The sequence below is a fragment of the Columba livia genome, chromosome 1, assembly GCF_036013475.1.
Source record: "Columba livia isolate bColLiv1 breed racing homer chromosome 1, bColLiv1.pat.W.v2, whole genome shotgun sequence".
NCBI classification, from domain to species: domain Eukaryota; kingdom Metazoa; phylum Chordata; class Aves; order Columbiformes; family Columbidae; genus Columba; species Columba livia.
The window spans coordinates 121,552,508-121,573,329 of NC_088602.1; the positions used below are offsets into that span (position 1 = coordinate 121,552,508).

General features: G+C 38.8%; 1 long non-coding RNA gene across 1 annotated transcript in view; it reads right to left on the reverse strand.

Annotated features, from left to right (window-relative positions):
- Positions 1–16,133: 16,133 nt before the first annotated feature.
- The window catches only part of LOC110358911 (uncharacterized), a 60,351-nt gene continuing 55,662 nt past the window's right edge, over positions 16,134–20,822 (reverse strand). The window contains exons 7-8 of the long non-coding RNA XR_010475242.1: positions 19,820–19,886; positions 16,134–19,341 (exon numbers count right to left, since the gene is read on the reverse strand). This is a non-coding gene — a long non-coding RNA (uncharacterized LOC110358911). The remainder of the gene's footprint in view (positions 19,342–19,819; positions 19,887–20,822) is intronic.

Here is a 20,822-nt window from a genome sequence, read left to right on the forward strand (position 1 = left end):
CATAAGGTACTTACATTTTCATGCATGAAAGACACAAGTGGACATCCTTATTAACAATTCTACACTTATTTGGTAGGAACCACCCTCACATACTTTTAAGACATTCCTGCCATACATTGGCATGAATATCAAGACCCATTCAGTCAGCTTCTGAAATAGGAAGCCTTCTCATCTTCATGCTGTGAGGCTCGTTTCCTGTAGCTATTCCCTTTACAACGTCAGCCTAATAAATCTTTATCCAGGCCAGGCAAACAACAGAAAAATATAATTTAAGGAACAATACTTCCTTGACCAGCAAAGAAGAGGGACTGCAATGGATCTTAATGACCCTTTTCTGTTTGATTCCGACTGCTGTGAAGTTATAATGCAAACACTGAACTGTCTCAAATTGAATGAAGTCAAGATAATTCAAGGACAAAAACTTGTTTGCAGCCAATATAGATATTTGAAATCTTCTCGGCAGTTCTTTAAAAATCTCATTACAAGCTGAATGGGGTATTATTTCTTGTGGTGCTCCTACAATCTCTGAATTTCTTCATTGCTTTGTTATGTGTTCTGATTACAGAGACAGGATGTCCCAAATAAACTACAGAAATACGCAGGATACAAGATATCCATAAATAAGTATTAGGTTACTTTATTTGCTAAAAAAAAAAAAAAATAATAATAAAAAAAATCACTCTTGCCTGAAATATTTAAATCTGGATGTCACCTCAAACCAGGAACAGCACACAAAAGGCTTCGATGAGTTCTATAGCATTACGAGAACATTGCTGCTACTAATTCAAATCTAATTCCAATCCAGTGTTGGTACTTGACATTTTAATTTTTTTGAAGATGATAGATAAGTTGGAATACATGGTATATGAACCCTTTATTCTTTTTCCACCCCTTATTATAGCTACAAACATCCCACTAAGAAGCAAAGTATCAAAGTTGAACTTTAAAATAAATTGCTGGGCTTTATATTATGTATCTCAACAAGAAAAAAAAAAGTACCTAGTAAGTAATTGAGCATAGTTTTGGATTACAAAATTATCTTGTCTTGCATTCTGCTAACAGCAGGATTGCTTTCAAAGGAAAAAAAATGACCAACTTTCTGGCTACCATGCATTCATTTGGAACTTGTTATTACTAACATACTTAGGGAGGGATTTTGTTTCCTCAGGTGATATTGCAACAGGAAAGACTATGATTCACTTGACTATGATTCAAATGTCTGTGATTTGAGAGGCCAGTGGAAGAGAATAGGGAATCTTCTGTCCTGCAGAAGACTGACTTTTCCATATCAGCTTAATCTAAGCTCTTAACAGAGGCAGAATATTCTGTAGCAATCATCGCAAATTGCTTGACATTATTAATACAAATGTTCTGCAAAGATAATGGCCAGTCCTGCTTATCAGCCATAATAATTAAAAAGCTCTAATCAAATAATATTGAGATAAATTTCAATGCTTTGTATGATGGAGCTCCTCACAGAAGCACCCCCCACACACACCTTTTTTTTATGGCTTTACCTTCAACTCATTACTCCTTATTGAAAGCTAATGCCATGCTAAATTTTAATAATATAGCTAATGCACATCTCTATGCTGCACTAATGATCTACTTGAAACTCTGCAGAAGACACCCACAAAAAGGACAAATACAGGAAATATCATCTGCAACTGGAGCCAAATTAAAACAGTGCCTATCACAACAGCAGCATTTTCATTAGATATAAGTATTCTTGACCAGACTTTATACATGTAAAATTATCGTCTTACTTCCTTGGCTCTTCCCTAGAGGGGTCCATGGGTCTAGGTGATGCTCCTATAGGACTTACCACTTTTACAGAATACTAAACAAAGGTCTAAATAGTTTCTTTCTCCTGGCATCCTAATTAGGATGGTATGAAGTTCTACACTCTCAAGTCATAAAGTCTGAATTCAGTGAAGAATCAGACTGAAGTTTGCTTATTTCACATGAGCAGTTACTTACCCTTTTTTACAGGCAAAATGGCTTGCTCACCCTGCATCAGATTTAGTGCAAAACCCTGCCATAACCACATTTTTGCAAAAGTCTCCATGATCAGACAGGAAGAATTTACTGGTAACACAAGCACTGTTTTGATACACAGTCACCTTTGCCTAGGAGACTCCTATTGCTCGAAAGCCTGGAAGCTTTAATTTTGCTTGGATGGTTTATGAGCAGAATTGTGGCAGGGAACAGAAAGAGGCATTAAGATACACATGGAGTGGGGAAGAAAATATAATCTTGATGCCAGCAAGAACAAACTGCTGACATTGCTCATCTTAAATCTTCTTCCTTGGTGGGAGACTATAACAGAAAACAGCGGAGATTTTCGCCTTGGTAAATGCTAGAGAACTGGAAAGTTTATTAGAAAAAGCTGCAAGACTAGAAAAATTATGCAGATTTGACTTCTCTGATACGAAATATGCAATAACAGCAAATAAATTAATGTGTGTCTCTACTGAAGTAGCTAGGGTTTTTTTCCCCACTTGCAATATATTACCTAAACAAAGTTATCACAGTTAAGCAGAGAAACGATATTTTAAAAATAATATTTTGCCAGACACCATGTATAAGATAGACTATCGCCCTAGTTCCTGATGTGAACCTGTATGCACATGTGGTTTGCCATCCTCAGGTTTGATTTAGAAATGAATGTCAACAAAACCATGTTCTCCATGAGTCAGATCTACTTTTTGCATTAGGTTTGAAATACAACATGTTGAATGAAGAACTTGGATGTTCCTATGAACTTATTTGTGATTTTGCAGTGAGTTCTGCTCATAAGAGGCACCAGAAAAATACAAAATATTGAGAGCACAACTCTTGAATTTTGTGCATGTGTTTTTGAAGGTGTGGAGTAAGCTAGTTCCACAGTTCCAAAATTGAGGTATATTAATGACCATGACAATAGAAAAACTCCTCAATTCTTAAACAAGTTTTTCGATTTAAATAATGTTGCAGTGACATACTGTAAACAGTGGTAGGATTTTAGGTCAGGAATGAGTAGCTGAAGTTTCCTTCCCAACAAGAATTTTTTCATCCTCAAATGCTTTTAGGCTGTGGAGGCTTTTTAAATCATATGATCCTAAGACGGGACATTTAAAGGGTTTAGCATTATGTGTATCCACAGCTCAGAATAGTCTGCATGCAAGTATCTTGGCCAATCATTATTAATACATAATGCAGAGAGTGAAGCCCCTGCCTACCAACCTTAGTTAAAGTTTGCTGATTTCCCAGGCTATATCTTCAGTTGTGTGTGTCTCTTCTCCAAGTGAAAATTCCATTATGGATTGATAATTCTTTATCAATAGTACTAATAGTGGAGTATTCCGGGGGGTGGGGGGGGTTGGAAGTTTTGAAAACAACTTTTACAGCAATTTATAATGATTAAAAAATTAATTGAGAATTCCTGATCAGCCCTAGCTATAGTGACAATTTGCAAATACAAGTATCCTCTGGGAAACAGGAGACTTGAAAGTCAATCTGCATGTGCAGGTAGTAGATTATTTCATGGGTTTTTGGCTCGTATGGACCTGGAATGGATCATGAAATCCAGTTCCAAGGCATGTATGTGAAAGCAGTGACAATCTAATGAGGTTCACTGTGTAGATCTGAAGCCCATTCACAAAAGCGAACAGAAGCCTCTGTGCTCCACTATCAAGCCCTTCATAGGAAAATGGGCAAGAAATCAGAATTCAGATAAAGCACAGAATCTTGCTTTGATGCTGTGTAGCAGATATAACTCAGTTCTTAAATGACTTCATTTTAGTTGGCTATATTTTTTGGCGGTGCAGATAAGTCTACAGAGCATTATAAGAAATACATTCTTGAATTTCTACCATCATTCAGCTCTCATAATTCTGCTTATTGCCTGAAGTGTACCTTTGCAAAATCTAGTTGATAGAAAAATTCAATGATAGCTTCCTGTCCCAAACTTCCTTACATTACTTCTCCCAACACTCCATCTTCAAGCAATCTCACTGCAATTCTTCCCCAAGGTAAAATTAGTACTATGCATACATAAAAACACCATACACCACTGAAGAAACTGCTGATATTGTATGGGTTTTGTATTTCAGACTAGCTTTGTGCTCTTTACATATTTACCCAGAAGTGTATTTTACCTGCTGGCTGCGTTCTTCTACATTCTCAGCAACTAATCACATTGGATATAATGCACGCACTCTCTTCTACTTCATTATTATTCTGCTGGCAGATAACAGTGAACAATAGCTGAGAGATTCTCAAAGGCTTCCATTAAGCGCTGATCAAATGCTGGCCTCGTTTTTCACATAGGGTGTATTTGTGGTAAATAAGAAATTGCAGGAACACAAATTGAATATAGATAAGCTGGAAATATTCTATGATATGATCAAATCCAGCCGTGTTTAAAAGGAAATAATACAAGCTTTATCAGCTTTGATTTTGAGACAGAGGAGCAATTTTCATCTGTGTATCTTGGAAAGTTCATTAACTGTACCATAGGGTTATCCACAAAAGTCCCCATGCTCAGGCTTGAGAGGACATGGATAACCAATCTTTGGAAATACAGACACCAATGTGTATGTAGTGAAATATGTATACGTGTTGCCATGCTGGCTGTGTGGTTGCTATCCTCTTTGAAAGCCATCACAACGCACTGCAGAGTCACTGCCTGACTTCAGCACACTGGTTTGGGCTTGGTTTTACATGGGGATTCATGCTCAAGCACTTTGGGAGCTCTCAAAAATAAGATTTGAAGAGGTTGTCCCTTGCAAGACAGTGACTTTAAGGGGAAACCGTACCTTTAGACACCAATGGAACAAAGTTTACTGGTCGTCTGTTTAAAGGACTGAGAAATTGCCCATAGGGATTAAAAAGCAAAACCAAGAAGAAAATAAAAGTGAGCATAGCAGAAGAAACACAGATTTTTTTAAAAATTTTTTTTTAGGCTATTAAATTTCACAAAATTAAACACAGAGGTCCTGACTGCTCTGCGTTTGGAACCCAGGATAAATGTATTTAAAAAGTAAAGGGCAATGACGTGGAACAAAATTGCTTTCTTTTGGGCTCCCATTGTATGAAACAGTCCCAGTGCTCTCATTGTGCTTGAAAAACTCAGAGCTTTTCTTTCCTCCAGGACATCTGGGACAGGCGTGTTGGTTTAAGAAACACGTAATTATTGCCAGTTATAGTTGAAATGCATTTTGATTCCAATCTCCATTAGTAACAGAAAGGAGGAAGGTTCACAGAAAACAGGGGATTGATGGAAAATTTAAAGGAAGTAATTTTGGAGGGGCAGGAAAGAGGAAGACAATTCATGAAGAATACTCCAGGAATAGCTCTACACAAGATGCCTTCTTGAGATTAATGAATTTGTTGTACATACCCATAATAATTTCCATTCGCATGGAACAGGTCCAGCTGCTTTCAGCATCCACAAATGAGAAGCAGAAGGAAGCAGAAGAGAAAACAACCATATTTTGTTATGTCCAACAGTTAAAATCACTGGATAGCAAATAAATTATGCTAAGCGCAATTAAACACAGAATTAACAACAGTCATTTGTAACTTAACAAAACAAGACAGCTGAGATAAATGAGAAAGGGCTTGCATTGCATCCCATTGAGAAACTGAATGATACGTTGCCAAGATACATGTTTACAGAAATATGAACCTGAGGTCAAACAACTGATTGGCTTCTAGCTGTACGTGTTTTCATCTATGCCTTGTTCGTGGCTGTTTCTAATCCCTTCCCCCGGTCTTGTGTGTGCTAAGAAAACTCCTACTCTTATAATAACAACTATTTCAGCATTACTAGGGGCAGGAACGCTAGTGCAAATGTGATGTTTAGTTATTACCGAGCGGGACAGATTTGCCTGGCGCAGGGTGAGATGGCACGGTAACAAATAGCAGCTGCTGTTCCGCTTCAGATCACTCTGATCTCCACAGCACTGCTGATGACAGCAAAACAAGAGGGAAATATTTCCCCAGAGTAAATTCAGTCAGGACATGCCTACACAGCACCTTGCGGGCAGATGGCAAGCTTGATCCGCATGTCCTCCATAGTGTTGGGTAGACAAAACTAATTTGAGAGCTGCATGACCCGATTAAAGCAGTCCATGGGCTGGGCTGATATATGCATGGCTCTTCAACAGGTCTTAAAAGCTTGGTCATGTGATGACAGTAATGCAGGCACTCAGCTTTCGTCAGCTTGAACTGCAAGCACAGCAAATGCATGTAAGCCTGAAAGGTACCATTTAGACTTTCTCACAGTTACAGCTACATGAGCTTTCTAAGGTTCACATGCTTGCACTTATTAAAAAAAAAAAAAAACCAAAAAACCAACAAACTCCTCCTTCCTCTGTTGCTATAGCTACTCTCTGGCCTTTCTATTCAGCAATAGTGTTGACCCAGACTTTAGTCTTGTTATTTGTTTTATTGTATTCTGTGCTGTCTTTCAAAGATATTTTAACTTGCCACAGTGGAAAAGCAAACTATCATCTTTCATTGGACAATCATAAGTTTCAGCCATGGAAGAGGACTACAGCGTGCCCCAGCTTCCTTGGAAGAACTGGGCTCAGGTTTCCATTGCATGGGTGGATGATTGCCCAAAAACTACAGAGTTGTATTACTGCCATAGTGCGCATTCCAATCTAGAAGCTGAGGAGTACTCCTGGGAGCAACAATAAGTAGACACAGAGTTTGTGCACCCAGCATGCCAAAATGATGATATGGATAACCTCTAACATTAACGTGTTTAAAAGCTAGCCAGCGTGATGCTTTTGCTTAGCCTTCTTAAGTTGCGCTCATTCCTCCTCAATGAAAGAGACACCAGCTTTCAGAACAAAACTCTTGAACATGAGCATATCACAGGCAATCCCTGAGGGTGTAATAGAGCATCTCTGGGTTAGGAGGAGATGGGGAATGTGATACCAATTATATCCACACCAGGCCCACTGCCAGCAGGCTGTGGGATGTTCAACTGAGGGTGAAACAAGAGGGAAACACCTTTCCAGGTTTACTGCTTCATCAAGTCTCCACCAAGGAGCTGCTGTTCCCATAGCAAACACAAACACTCTTCAGGCTCTGGCTATCAACAGCATTTTACTTCCATCTCAAAGGCATAGAATTGTATTTTGTGCTTCAAAACACACCTTCTATATTTCAAAATACACCCATGCCACAGGCTTTCCATAATCTTTGAAGGATGGGCCAAATTAAAAAATTGATTTCTAGCTCCTGATTTGAAAAGACAGGCAGAAATTTTCCATAATTGATGAGTGTATGGAATGGCAGATCTGAAGGAGATGAGACAATCAGAGCCACAATGCAATTGTTTCCTTGAGGATGTGGATTTGACCCTTACCTATAGATTTCACTAGAAATCCGGTTCGAAATAGGGAAGCCTAAATCTATTTGATTTCTCCTTGCTCTCTTTTCTCCTAAAGAGTAGCTGACAGGTGAAGACTGAGCCAAGAGAACAGTCCCTACATTAACCATTAATGGAGACAAATGCCAGGTGTAGATGTCAACTGCAATTTTTCATTCCCTGCTGATAGCAGAAGGTTCCACAGATGAATGCCAAAATGCTAGGGTAGAAAATGCACTCATGGCTCCCCCAGTTCTTTTGTGAGTTTTTAAAAAGCTTTTTGTTTTCAAAAAGCCCTTTCTTTCTAGTACTTCCATTACTTCATGTAGCTTTGTCACAGTTGATCTTCATGAGAACTGAAGACACTATAAAAGAAGGCACAGTTTTATAGTAAAGGTAATTGTTCTGTAGTCTGATCCATTGCAAGTGCCAGCATGCAAAATAATGTCGTGCACTCACACATGCTGTGACACAAACAGCAGTGTTATTTCCCAGTTTGTTTTGATTTAGGAATTACAGTGAAATCATGTTCTGCTAGAAGCATTTTTCTACAAACAGGCATGAGCAGAGTCACAGCCAGAACCAAGACTTCAATTCACACAAAGGAGAGCCTGGAAATCTTTCAGAGTTTAGTATGAAGATGGGATGGGTGTTTTACTTTGTTGACTTTTTAAGAGCATGCTTTGCAGAAATGACCTTTTTATTTTTATTTATGTTTTTGAGAATCAATATGACCCCACTTTTGTGGAGTGAAGGGCACCATGAAGTCTCAGGCATTTCTGCCTCAACTATCAAATGGGGCATTGTATTAACAGTCTCTACAACTGTGTAAATCTGACACAGTTGCTGCAATGCTCCAATTCTCTATGTTGACTAACATCCTAATGAAAGGAAGACACAGCAATTTGAGACCATCAAAGCTCTCTCAACAGTTGTCTTTTGGTGTTACAACTCCTTCTGCACGAAAGCCTCAGTTATGGTTTCCCTCAGCTGTTTGTCTGCCTGAAGCCCACTGACTGTCATTCTAAAATGTCTGATTAACAGAGTATCTGCTCTAAATCAACAACCAGTAATGGAAGGCATGTGCTCATTTAATGGGTATTGTTTGCCTCAAGTATGTCTGTCCATTTCATAGTTGATGATAAAATGCAATGTTCAATGGCCTGAGACATTTCACAGAGAAATGTACTTGCTGAGAGGCTGTGGGAGTGGGGGAGCCAGGGGAAAGTATTATGCCCTTAATGAGGTTAATAGAGACAGCCATGTTTAGGAGATAGCACCTAGTCTGTCGAAAGTTATTTATCTTTCCAAAGGGGGTAGATGTTCACTGGTCATTTCCTGGAAAAATGGGCTAGGTTATTTCTTTATTAGGTTAGTGTATACTTAATGGGAAGGAAAGGAGAGGCAGATTTGAATGTCAGTGGAAACCCAAGAGGCTCCAGGGAACTACATACAAACTCTAATGCAATTGATTTGGAAGGTCCTGCATCCACTGGTATTCACGAGCACACAGGAAAATGATGGCCTTACTAAGAATTTGAGCCAAAGAAGCAGCGTGAACAGGCTGGCTAATGTAAAAGGGGAAATATTTTTTGTTTCGTTTTAGTGCGAACAGATAAACAAAACAGTTTCCTTTTTACTCCATGTGCATCTTCTCAATATTTTACATGATGCTGCCTGTTCTGGACATTGTAAACTCCTATTTGCATCCATCTGAGCTTGACCTGAGTTCAGGGTGACTCTTGCATACTTGTTTGACAGCAAGACACTCCTCACAGCATTGCAATGATCTTTTAAATAGGAATACTCAAACGCTAGTAAGCAGTTTCCTGAAAGCCTCCAAAGGGTAACAAGCTGTCGTGGTTTATCCTGAACTAGCAGTACAACCACGATAGCCGCTTTCTCACTCCCCTCACCCTGTAAATAAGGGAGACAATTGAAAGGGAAGGGAGAAACATGGATTGAGGTAAACACAGTTTGATAAAATAATAAAATACTAATACACTACTAGTAAATATATATATATATATATATATGTATATAATAGAAATAGAATATAAAATAAGAGATACTTGATGTAATTCCTCACGAATTCTGTCCACACCAAGCAGCCAGTCCCAGGAAGCAACACCTGGTCTCGAACAGCTGATCCTGGAGAAAAAAGAGAAAAAAAAAGGCCCAGAGGCCTCTGCAAACCGGCAGGATGGCAAAAGGCCAAACTAACAGAAGTCCCAAATAGAACTCCCCCAAACAGGTCTCTGAAAGTGAAGAGAACAGAAGATCCTTACTCTCCTTAAATATGAAGCATGGTGCTGATGGGATGGAATACTCTTATTGATCAGTCTGGATGTCAGTCAAGCTCTGCCCCACCTCTTCCCCCCTTTCTTGATGCCTCACACCTGTGGGCAGAGTGCTCTGAATGTCCTTGGCTCTCAGACCAGAGCAATTAAAAACATTAACTATGTCTGGGGTGTTATCTCCTTCTTCTCAAACTAAGTCCAAATAGTGATCGTGCTAGCTATGAAAAATAACAGTTTATAACTGTGTGAAGAAAATTAACTCATTTTCAGTCAAGCTAGCACACAAGCTGGGCCTCCTCTGAACTAGTGCAGTTTGCTCTTTGCACAAATATTACCATATTCTTGTTGAGGGTAGAGAGAAGAACAAGTAGTGAGTATCCTAGTATAGCTCTTCTAAAAGTTATTATTAACAGATCATGTGCAATGACTATAAAGAAGGGATGTCAGGGAAATGATGTTGATTCTTCATTCAGCTTTGCTTTTAGTAAATCCACTAGGACTGCAACCTAACAAGTTAACTCTTTCAGCTCTACTGTCAAAAACTGTGGTCAGGCAAGGAATGCTATAGCCATGGATGCTATAGGCAACGTTAAGATAAAAACAACATAAGTTTGGCAGAAAATTTGTCGCAGATGCATACCAAGTAGAAATGACACAAGTGTTGTTAGTAAACAGCATCATCTCAGCTTCTGAGAAGCAAATACACCCACATGCATATCTGCTTTTAAAGTCCATAGTAATTTAGAATGATCTCCTTATAAGCCTTAAATTGAAAAAGTAAGTATGCATGAGAAGGAGGAAGGGAAAAAGACAGTTGTTCTCATGAGAGATAAAGTTGGATTATGACTTCATAGGAGTGAAAAATGACTAAGATCTTCAATACCATTGTCTTCATTTTGTAAAAATAAATATTTATAAAACTCATATTTATAAAACCAATTAAGCAATGAGGCAGGCATCTTGCCCTTGACTAATACAATTTTAATTTATCTCAAGTTGTAGCTGCCTATGTGAAAAGATTAATTTAGATCTAGCATTGATGTAGGAGACTGAGCTGACCAAATTAAATTCACACTTGAAATATATTGTTCCCTATGTATGTTTGGTGAGTGAGAACAGCTTAGTAACCAGTCTGAATAATAATAATGATTGCTTCTTGCTTGCAGACAGCTTATTGTCTCCAAAGCATTGCAGATTTGAAATGTTCTTCTTTGTTCATCAGAATTCAGAATGGTTACCAAGTATCCACCCCAAGAGTTACAGATACAGTCCGTAAATGACAGGTCAATTAAGAAGGCAGCATGAATTCCTAGAAATGCTGGAGAACAAGGGTTGGAGAGAATACATTACAAAGAAATTGTGAAAGTGACTTAATTTTTGAAACAGAAAATCAGAACACAGGACAGAGGTAGGAAAGTGCAGAAAAATAAATATCGATGCTGCCCTCATTAAATACTTGCCTCCTACTGGAGATGAAAACCTGTCAAATTCAGGAAGAAAAAAAAAAAAAGAAAAGAAAAGCAAGCCAGAAGAAAATTTTTAAGTTGGTAGCAGCATCTGGTTTTGTGCAGGGAGAGAGGATTTATTGAGTTACTGTGATGGGACAATAAGAAAATAGAAAACACAGGACTGTGAAGAATCTACTGAACAGCTTGAAATAAGCAGAACAGATGGATCTAGAGATCACCTGCATTCAGATGTCAGCTTCAGAAAAAGGTGGTACACTGCTGTGGAAATCGGTCCCTCCTATTACAGAGGTATGCATTATTACTATCACTTTTTCCATCACTGGTACCAAAAGAGGCAAAGTAATTTACTTATTTGGTTTAGACTGGGACAAAGAAAAAAAATATCCAGAGTCATGCAATTTGAGCTGAATGAAGTATTTCTGGCAAATAAAACCTTCTGAATTATGCAGTTTTGAGCAGATCAAAACCTTGCATGAATCAAGTGGAGCACCTCCCTTATGAAGAAAGGCTGAGGGAGCTGGGTCTCTTTAGTTTGGAGAAGAGGAGACTAAGGGGGGACCTTATCAATGTTTATAAATATATAAAGGGTGAGTGCCATGAGGATGGAGCCAGGCTCTTCTCGGTGGCAAACAATGATAGGACAAGGGGTAATGGGATCAAACTGGAACACAAGAGGTTCCGCTTAAATTTGAGAAGAAACTTCTTCTCAGTGAGGGTGACAGACACTGGAACAGGCTGCCCAGGGAGGTTGTGGAGTCTCCTTCTCTGGAGACATTCAAAACCCGCCTGGACATGTTCCTGTGCAACCTCACCTAGGCGTTCCTGCTCCAGCAGGGGGATTGGACTAGATGATCTTTTGAGGTCCCTTCCAATCCCAAACATACTGTGATACTGTGATACTGTGATTTAATCAAATTCCAAAGAATATTTCCAAACAGGATAAGTGGGGGGAGAAAAAAAAATAAGATTACCCCCCTCCCCCAACAACAAGAAACAAAACAAAGCCAATAAAACAAACAAACAAACAAACAAAAACCCAAACCAAACCAACAACTTTAAAATCATTATTTTGAATAAAGTGCTATGGTTGGTAATTTTGTGTTTAGAAATGAGGTTTTCCAATTTTGTTACTGAGGTCAAATAATGTTTTTGGAAAACAGGATAAACAACATAAACCTTAGAAATTTAATACACAGTGAAACTCTTTCTTTCTAGTCAAACAAGTTTGGACTTAAGTTTTAATAATTCAGCATCACTTTTTTTTTGCACTTTAAACCAAATTTAGCTGTGAAATACTGTGATTTAAGAAAACTGAAACAAAACAAACTGAAATGATCTTTAGAGTCATAGCCCTTGTGTAGCTCCAGCTCTGAGTGAGGAAAGGCAGACTACAGTTTCAGCAGCCCCTGGGAAAACTCTGCAAGCAGAATGAAGGAAACTGTTTATGTACCTCTCCAAAACTAAGGTACAGGGACAAACTCAGGTGTACAGCAGTGGCCTCTGCACCTTCATCATCCTGGTGAGAGGAGCCTACAAAGCTGGTGGAGTTCTGCCACTGCATTGAACAACAAGAAATTTACCTGATACACACAGCGAGGACACCTGCTGTGCATGTCCAACATGTAAATAGGGATAAGAAAAATAAAAAACTGTTTCAACTTGTTTATCCTGTAGCATCAAGAGTGGTCCAAATCCACAGATAAAACACCTGAGTTTTGCCAAAGTAACATGCACTATTGATTTCAAGGAATGCAAAGGCACTACAGTAACCATATAAGGCAGTATAGTAACCACACACACTATAATAACCATATAAATACCAAGACATGAGTAAATATAAAGGTAACCAAGTTGGCCAGAGTATGCCTTTTCTGCTACATGAAACAAAAGAAATTCTTTTAACACAGGCATAATTAATGCACTGTTGAATTATTAACCTGTGTGAGTGTGCCAAAGTGATTAGTCCATCATTAAGGTTTTAATCCTTGCAAAATTGTACAAAATATTTCAATAAAACAATTTTGTACTTTCAATCTAACTTATTCAAGAATAGGTTATAGCAGTAGTTATGTAGTAATGGATGAATAATCAGGTATGCTCACAAAAAGTCTGGAATAAAGGAACAAGAAATGCTCCACGTGTCGCTTTCTTATCAGAAGCTCAGTTTCATGAGGAACAGAACAGCAAGATCCTGACTGAACATGTTTGCAAAACTAGTGTGGAAGCATTTCTACCTACCTCAGTTATACCATCTATATGCAGTAATACCGTTCAATTAAAGTGTCACAATCTCTTATTTAGGAATATAAACTTTGACTAAATAATCCTATTTCTGGCAAAAGGTAGACCAGGAATATTATACTTTTACAATAAATAAAAATAACAAAATCAGAACATCCAAAGTAACTCAACACCTTTGAGATGGTTTAATTAAACTGGATCCAACCGAGATTAATTTGTTCCCTGTCATCAGCTCAGGTAGAAGCTCTAAAGAACGGCAATATGTCAGACTTAATTGTGCCTTATTTAATGTGAAAATGGCAATAGACTCTCTAGGGGTCACCAGAGTAGTAAAACAACCTTTTAATTACTTCAGTTGTCTGGTTTCACCATTGCTTGGGGAAATACCCTACCACTGCTTCGTGGTTGTTGTCTCAGTACAGCACCTGTCCCACGTGGCAGTGACAAAACCACACTGAAATACCTACCCTCAGAGTTTTATGCATCCCTCTGAAACAGCCTGTGCCAGATGCTGTCAAAGTGAACATGTTAGTCTGAGGTGAACATACCTTCGTGAATAACAGTACAGGCCAAGAAGATTCCTAGGGAGAGGAAAAGAAAAGATAAGGGAATTGTCATTCAACCTTCCTGACAGTTCACTCCTGAAGGAGTGCTGGTGAGGAAAAGTATCCAGATCTTCCACTAACTGTCACCCATCCATAATGTCATAAACTTGAGGTCATTCATCTGATGTCACAGGCACAGGGTGCTGCGTGTCAGTTTCCCCCACAGTTCATTGCATGCATGGGGTCAGAAAAGATGTGGTGACAACAGAGCTGCCACCATAGCAATGGGGCTTCTGGAAGTGAGAAGAGCCCAGGACTCACCTGAGCAGCAAGAAGGTCCCATTTAATGGCATTTCTCTAGGTTTAAGGAGTCAAGATTAGTAGGAGGCAGGGAAACGGTGACACACGGTGAGCAGGGAGCCCAGCAGAATGAGAAAACACCAGGTTTGTCATGTATGTCTGCACCTGCAAGATGATTTCAGGAAGAGAAGTCCTTATTCTTATCAAAGCAGGGAGAGCACACCAGGGTATTTCAAATCTGGGGCAGCAGCGTGTGCTCTAGGACTCTCCTGCCCACTTACCATGTACTGTCACGCTGCAGTAGATTGACCCAAGTTTTAAAAACATCATACAGGAATTTCAGAGATGAGTCAATAAAAACTAAGTATAGACTTTAGGATTTGAACACAACAGCAGCAGCACTTAGGTACAGCTATCTCGCAGATGAAAGGGAGACGTCAATAGGCTTAGCAAGAGTAAATCCCATTTAACAAGATACATTACACTATCTGCTGTAGCACAGACAAAAGCAAACATACATCTGACCTAAAAGATCCTTTCCAATCTCAAAAGTTTATCCTGTGGGACTCGGCATGGCACCCTCAAAAGACTAGAACTGTGAATGAAATATTTCTGAGATTCAGCTCTGTGATAGACTCTTGACACAAACATAATATCTCCATTTTATACAAAGAACACTTTTCACAGCCATGCCACCTCTGATCTCTCACTCCTGATCTTTAAAGATCTCTAAAATACCTTCCAAAGACAAGCCTGGAGCTAACATTTTAAACTGCTGGTCACTAAAACACAGGGATTCAATAAAGATATTGATTTCATGGCACAATATAATTTCCTTTCCCCTCCACTAACCTTTCCATGTTCCATTCTATAAATTTCCTTTTCCCTTTCCCTTTCCCTTTCCCTTTTTCTTTCCCTTTCCCTTTCTCTTTCTTGCCCTCAGAGAGACAACTGCCTTACCAACTTTGTCTACCCTACACATACTACTTTTTCTTTCAGAAGTAGTTTAGCTGGTATGTGCCTGTGCAATTGCTTTAATTTCGTGTTTAGCTCTGAAGTCTAATTCTTTTTCAGACCTGAAGAATGCTGGCGTGCCTGAAAATTTGCCTTAATTTCCCAGTTATGCCAGCTGATTAAATAAAAGATGACATCTCAATGTGCACAACTGTTTTTGCCTCAACCACATATTTATAAATATTTCTGAAGTTGGAAGGTTAAGAAAACACAGTAAGTAAAGCACACCAAGTTAAATAAAATATCAGACATGATAAGGCCCTATTCAACTAAACAGGAAAGTGGATCAACATGTAGTTGTGGGATCATAAATAATCCATGTGAGGAGTAGTCACCATGGACTATGTCTGAACGTTTTTTTTTCCTCTTTGCTCCCCACCCCTCCCCCCAAAAAAAGAAAAAACACCGAAAACAAAACACCAATCAAAACAAAACAAAACACCAATCAACCAACCAAAAACAAACAAGCAAACAAAAACAAACACCAGAAGATTCTGGTAACGATTTGCTGTCCCTGGGCAGCTTCATATGAAAGTTAAAAAGTGCTAGCACTGTCCAACAGACTGCACTTGGACCAAAATGAGAGCTCTCTTCTAAACATAGTGTATAGATAGTGTACCCTGTGGCTGCTCCACCTGCTGATTCAGGAAAGCAAGGGTCTTCTCTAGGCTCTGTGTTTGTCTTGGAAGCCGTGGGGCAGCCTAAAAGGCACTTGATGTTAAGGAAATTCAATCTAACCTAAGAAACCTGCACGTGAGGAAGATCTCCTTCAGGCTCCCCCTTGGTTTGACTGAGCAAAAAAACAAAGCCTATCTCAAATATTCTAAGTCAATACTGGCTGAGGACAAGGTGCTCAAGATATGGACAACTAAGAATCCCACCCTTTCTCAATGACAAAGAAAGCCAGCCATGATGTGAAGGATCACTGCTCCCAGATACTTTGCCAGTAGGACCAGCTTGTTAGGCTAGACGTTACCCTCCTTAGTGAACTAATATGAACAAGAATGACAGTAAGATGTTAAAAATAAAATCAGAAGTCTAGTGGCACCACAAAAATAGTCAGCTTGTAAACTTTGCACATTTTTTCATTTTTTTTTTTTTTAACACTGGTACCTATTTGTCCTCTTAGTACTTTTTTTTTTTTTTTCTTAGCTAATCAGTAATAAAAAAAATCATTCCATAAAGCTTCATTAACTGTAGTAATAACTTCACTATAGCCCTCATGAACTTTCACTGTATTTTTCATCCTTCCAAAAAAGTGAACATTTATAAAAAAACTACAAACAGAAAATAACAGAATAAGATATAACAATTCCATAAATTCTGTTTTGATGGACAGTATCCTTTCATACATAGAACGGTTCCAATTTACCACATGAAATATAACACAAATATCTCATAATGCATTGTGACACAGTTGTGATAAAATACAGCTTTGAGCCAGTTTTGATAACAATTTGAGAATTCAAAGCATTAGAGCTACCAATAGAATATACCTATTTAAATTTGTTAGATGCTCTAAGTCCATCCTTTACTGCAAATATTATTTTTGCTGTGTTGTTTTTTGTATCCTTCAGGAGTTATTCACAGAAAGTGAATACCAGAAGCAAAGGCTATGCTAAATTAAATCTTACAAATATAGGAAGCTAGCTTTAATATTACCTGACCAGCACAGACAAACTGAAAACTTATATGTGTTTAGCACCTTGTTTTTCTATCAGGAAAATATTTATTTTTAAAATACAGCAGTTACTGATAGACTTTTTTTTTTTTTCTTTTTTTTTTTTTTTTTCTTTTTAAGAAAAGATTCCTTTGAAATCCAAAAGCTAAAGTAAAACAATACATCCTTTGGCTATAAGCTATTATCAGATTCTTTTTCAGGTTAGTAAAAAAAAAAAAAAAAGAGATTCTGTATATAAAATGATTTTAAAAATTATATTATTATACTTTTTATTGTTATTTTACATATACCTAAAGAGAGTCAGTGGGGGACTAATTGCCAGTGGTTGACCATCCTATCAGAGAACAGTATAAGAGAACAAAAAAGTGAAAGAGAAGATCTAGCACTCATCAGAATCAATCTGCTGGTGCTTTGAGAAGGTGCCATTTACAAACCAATAAATGGGGCTTTTCTAATCTACAGCTATGAACCCATATCACAGAACATGATCGGCTCATGGACTGACAAGAAAGAAAAAATCATTACCTTTCCTCACCACCACTCATAGTGTAATAAAAGGTGGGGTGCTTTATTAAAATGAGCACAATATTAGTTTGCAATAAAGCAAAGACTTGCCTCCACTGTTGCCTCAGCGTTACAGTGACTGAGAGGCTGGTTTTCATGATGCTCGCCTGTTCCCTGTGCCACATGAGAGCAGCTCCCCACAAGCAAAAGCAGCACTTGGGAATTTAGGAGTTAACTGAAAATATTAGAATTCATGATGAAGCCTTGTTTCTTGAAAAAATTAAATATGTTAAATTTAGTTTTATAGCTCATTGAGAAACTTCATCCAAGGATTTTTGGGCCCTGAAAAGATCCTACAGTCCCAGGAACATCTAGGAAACCACTTGGAATTATAACTTATTTAAACATCAATGTACAGTCAGAAGTGATTGCAAGTCTGGGCACCATCAGAAGTGTCTGGACACCAGCATGTGGCTACTCCCCCGTGTCAGGACACCTACTCAAAATTACAAAGTTTGTAACTAATTTGTTATCTGTCACACATTTTACCTCGCTGATTCATTTACTCATCATTCATTACACAAAGGAAGCAAACTGAGGGGAACAATCTTTCTACTTAGCATACTAGATGTCAGCTGAAAAAAGCTCTTGTCTGTCCATCCATTAGTAGTGTAGGAGTGAGATGCATGATTGATTTGACTTTTCTTTCACATTGTTGAAAAATAGAAAACAACCCTGCTGCCATCAACAAACTATTCAACTTCTCACACTTGAATGACAGATACTGATGCAGCTGTCGTCTTTCTTGCGGATGATGGCCTAAAACGAACCCAAATTTTAAAGAAAAACAAGAGTCAAAATCACAGGGTAGCACTGATAGGAAGTCTGGTCCTGCCCGTGCAAACTGAGATGCACAATTTTGGCACAACTCCACCAAAAATGTTGGATAGTTGAGACTACAAGCCTACCTCCTGTTAACTGAATGTAACACTCTTGCTTTCTGCTGACAGCTCTGAGAAAAAATACTCCCTCAGTGGTGAGTGATCGGACTCAGCTGAATGTATTGCATATCACCTACTTCTCCAACTCCTGGCTTGGTGGGTGACCATGGAAAGCACATGCAGTAGAGAGAGGAGGAACATCTCCGGAAAGTGGTCCACCGCTCCTACATCAGAGGCTCCAATGCACAGTGTCAGGCGAATGTGGTGGCTGAGCAGATTTCCATGTCCAGAATTTTGCTTCCCCTCTTGCTGGTATTCACTGCCTCCCTAGCACAGATGGAGAGCAGGAGTCTGTGCCAAACCAGGCTTGGAGATTAAAGTGATCACACAGGCACACAACTGAGTTTTAACATCAAGCTGCTACCACTGACACACCCCTCCCAACCTCACTCTCCTAAAGGGAAGAGATTCAGCTAACATCAGCAAATGCTGTTAACCCTTTCAGAAAACCCTTCCTAGTGTCACTCATCTTCAATAAAAGAGCTGTGCACTTCCAGAACAGGGAGCAATATAAAACCTAAACAAATCATCAAGGTCTTATCTACTTCCGAGGCTGCAAGGATAGGACCTTGGATCACATCTGTAAAAGTACTAAGATCTTGAAGTTTGCTTCTCCCAACCTTTTTGATCCTTTTATTCTCTCCACTCTGTCAGTTTGCCCAAGGATGAAGCTTCCAGCAACAGGAATCTATGCAGCTTTTTTCATGATCACAGTCATGTGCTGATATTTTAAATGCAGGGATGCAGGTTAAGACTCCACTTCTAAGACCCTCTTCTGGAGCCTGACTTGCCAGTTAGCAGATTCAGTACAAGACCTAAGTTCTGTTCTTCCACAGAGTGAGCCAGGCACCAAAAAAAAAGGCAAGATGCTTCAATCTGCACACAGAAGTCCCAAGGCTAAGGCAGGAGGGAGCTCTGATCTGCAGTGACCAAAGAGAGTGACAATAGCACGTTGAGTGAGAGAAGTAAAGCAGCAGAACAAAGCAGTGATGATAAATAAAAAGACTAACTATTTTTAAACTTTTTTTTTTTGGTGGGGGGTCAATCAACAGACATTCTCTTTAATAAATGAATTTTGTACAATTACTCAGCTTCTTTTGTTGACTTCTACATGATTTGCATCCAAAAGTAATCCAAAGGCTGTGTTTGTGATCCAGGGGCAGAAGCTTTAATGCATAGATCATTATCTGTTCTCAGAGGCAGGCAACCTACCACTCTCTTTTAAACCTATTTTCCCTCCTGAAGAGCACGAGTTTTTCTAGGACTGAGAGAGCAACCAAGGGATACCCAGACTGTGCTTTTATTCCAACCTTGTCTTTGACCCTGCAAACTGTGTAAAAATCCTGGACAGATATTGCCACCCTTCCCTAAAGCACAAGTAAACATTACTTAATTTACCTGGCATGATGCAGGGCAAAATGACCTCACGTACACCTCAACATGTCAGATGTCTGTCAGAATCTGACTGCAATGAGAAGAAAGAAAGCAGAATTTGTGCCCACTTTTGCCACAGCTTATAAACGTTTATATAAAACATACAAACAACTGACACAAATCTAGGGAGGTAATAAGGAGGCGGGACTGGTTTGGGGACTATAAAGGACAGAGGGCTGTCTAGTTCCAGAAACAGTTGTTTAACTTCATTCAGAAAAGTAAAAGATAAAGATATAGCAGCACCAGTCCAGCCACACAAAACATGTCAGACCCACAACGTTACATATTCCATAACTTTAAGTACAAAGGAACACATTTTTATAATATGTGTATAGATACACAAATACACACGTCTGTATATATAGGTATTTTTATACATTTTTAAATATTTTTAAAATATTTACATATATACACACATATGTATATGCAGGCTTGAGGACAGGCAATAAGCGAAAGGGCCTAGCAACATTGACATATGAGGAAAAACCTGATTAGAATTAACTAAAAGCTGCTGGAATGATGCAAAGATTTATTGCATTATTGAATTATTTGCACATGCTACAGAACGAGAGGGAAGGGTCTTGTTTTTTTACCTGTTACAGCATCTTCATTATTTTTCACTCCCTGCCACAATGAGGAGGTTAATTTTGCAGTTGCCATGCTCTCTTGTGTGCCAGGGACTAAGCTATGCAACTTCTCATCCTCCCCAGCTGCCCTTGGGCATGTCATGCTATGAGCCTTCCCCTGGTTATTGAAACGTGTCAAGGAAACACATTCCAGCTTCTGGGATGCCCAAATTCATCTGGCACTGCTGACAGCCTGATGGGTTTGTTTGCAACCCTCATTTATTCAAATCTATTGTTTTGAAGAAAATAGGGGGCCCTTGTGCCTGTTAGGCTTCATTCTGAGACGTTTAAACATGCAAAGCAAGACAATTGCAGCAAAGCAAAGTGGTTAGGCTGGAAGC